This window comes from Macadamia integrifolia, chromosome 12 (genome assembly GCF_013358625.1).
Source record: "Macadamia integrifolia cultivar HAES 741 chromosome 12, SCU_Mint_v3, whole genome shotgun sequence".
Lineage (NCBI taxonomy): Eukaryota > Viridiplantae > Streptophyta > Magnoliopsida > Proteales > Proteaceae > Macadamia > Macadamia integrifolia.
Genome location: NC_056568.1, coordinates 28,269,180 through 28,271,685, shown reverse-complemented (window position 1 = coordinate 28,271,685; position 2,506 = coordinate 28,269,180). Strand labels below are relative to the sequence as shown.

At 43.5% G+C, this 2,506-nt stretch overlaps 1 pseudogene; it reads right to left on the bottom strand.

Moving 5' to 3' along the window:
- Positions 1 to 633: 633 nt before the first annotated feature.
- LOC122056910 lies at positions 634 to 1,815 on the bottom strand (annotated as a pseudogene).
- Between the last annotated feature and the right edge of the window lie 691 nt (positions 1,816 to 2,506).

Here is a 2,506-nt window from a genome sequence, read left to right as displayed (position 1 = left end):
CTAAGTCATTTCTGGGTAGAGGAAATGATTGAATTTAAAACTAAAATCTGATATGTGGCTAATTTAGACCACTTTCCAGAAATTTAATGGTTGAATTTGGACATCAGTCTTCCACGTGGCAAGAAAAGGAAAAATTTATGGTTACAATGCATTTATCAACTCACAAGGGGACAAGAAGATTTTTACTTCTTTCAAGGATTGCGTAACTCGCATCAAAATAAAATATGAGAGCAATTAATCACTGCCACAGTGAAAAGTATGCAATTTGCTTAGAAATATCATATTGTTAAAAAGGAAAGAGATACAACATGTTTAACAAATAAAAAATCTAATTAAAAAGTGATAATTGCCATGTATGACTTTTTACTCTTGAATCCACCCTTGCCTGCTAGTTGACCGCTAAAATGACTTCTGCAACCTCCATTTTCATTTAACAGAATTTGGGAAGTGAAGGCGACTTGGAGGAGAAGGTATGGGAGCTTGGTCAAGGCTTAGAGATTTCTTGAAACCTATGTGAGGTAATGAACAGCATGGTGTAGAGGGCACTTGTGGTAACACAGAAAAGGCAGCAAATAGTGTCAATAATGAGGAGGTAGGAAAGGTGATGGAGGTAATTTATAGTAATATGGAGGACTATTGAGAGGACTGAGGTAGAAAATAGTAGTAGTAATATGGTGGCGGAGGCTATAAAGAAGGCAGAGGTGGGGATTTGTAATATTATGGTGGTGGAGGCAATGGAGATGGTGGAGGCGGTGACTTATAGAAAGAAGTATGGGGTACGAAGAGAAGAGATGGTGGAGGTAGTTATTTATAATAATAGTATGGAGGAGGGGGTGATGGAGATGGTGGAGGTGGGAATTTGTAGTAATATGGAGGAGGTGGGGATGGTGATGGTGGAGGTGGTGACTTGTAGTTGTAAGGAGGAGGTGGGGAAGGTGATGGCGGAGGTGGAGATTTATAATAGTATGGAGGAGGAGGGGTTGGTGATGGTGGGGGTGGTGAATTGTAGTAATAAGGAGGTGGTGGGGATGATGATGGTGGAGGTGGTGACTAGTAGTAGTATGGAGGAGGAGGGGATGGTGATGGTGGGGGTGATGATTTGTAGTAATAAGAAGGAGGTGGAGATGGTGATGGTGGAGGTGGAGATTTGTAATAATAAGCAGGTAGGTATCGTGATGGTGGAGGTGGGGACTTACAGTAGTATGGAGGAGGGGATGGCGATGGTGGAGGTGGTGACTTGTAGTAGTATGGAGGAGGAGGAGGAGAAGGAGATGGTGATGGTGGGGGTGGTGATTTGTAGTAATAAGGAGGTGGTGGAGATGGTGACGGTGGAGGTGGTGACTTGTAGTAGTAAGGAGGAGGTGGGGAAGGTGACGGTGGAGGTGGAGATTTGTAATAGTATGGAGGAGGAGGTGATGGAGATGGTGGAGGTGGGGACTTATAGTAGTATGGAGGAGGAGGGGATGGTGATGGTGGGGGTGGGGGTGGTGACTTGTAGTAATATGATGGAGGAGGAGAAGGTGATGGTGGTGGTGGTGATTTGTAGCAATAAGGAGGTGGAGGTGATGAAGAAGGTGGTGGTGGCGATTTATAGTAGTAAGGAGGCGGTGGGGATTGGGATGGAGGTGGCGGAGACTTGTAGTAGTATGGAGGTGACTTCTTGTGCCCGGGATGAAACAAATGCTCCTTTGGTGGTAGATCCTTGTGATACTTGTGAGTTCGGTCCTCTTTTTCTTCAACATGATCTTCTGAGCGAGGGAAGTAAGGCTTGAATGCAGCCACATTGGCTGCCATCAAGCAAAATGCTAGAGCAAATATTAGGCAAGGTCATTGCCCCGCCGCCTCTTTCTTCGTCATCTCAGGCAACTCGAACTCCAACCTTGTGACTTGAATGGTTAGAAGGAACAAGAGACCTAAACCTTTATACGGTACTCTTCTCTGAAGAGGTACAATTGTTTAGTGAAGTTCACAGCCTGGACTAGATCTCGTCTACTAATCTATTGAAGCTTTTTTTTTATCTAGCAAGTGATCATGTATCGGCCTCCCACAAAACACCTCTATTTGATAAATGATAGGCCATGAATCAATCAAGATAAAATATTGAGAACTTGATTTCTTTTTCTTTCTTTGACCTACTGTAATGTAAGCATCAGCACGTCTTCCCTCTCTAACCTAACAGCTATAACTTTCAATATTTCTTGAGATCATCAATATGGATGCAATGCAGCAAACCTATTGGTGGCTTCCACCAAATCTTTTGATTTCATCAAGCCGGCCCTTTCTTAAAAAAATAAAATTTCTTTGCTGCAAATATTAAAATAAGAGAGACCTGCCTGGTCTAATAGACCCGGTTAGGGATGTCAACAGGTCAGGCTGGTTCGGTTTCGGTCGGGCTTAATCGTGCTTAAAGACTTTCAAAGGCTACACCGTGTCCGTCCATTTAACTAATCGAGCTTAGTTATTGAGGGCATGGTACGTTTTATATTCGATCGGTCGACCTCGGGCT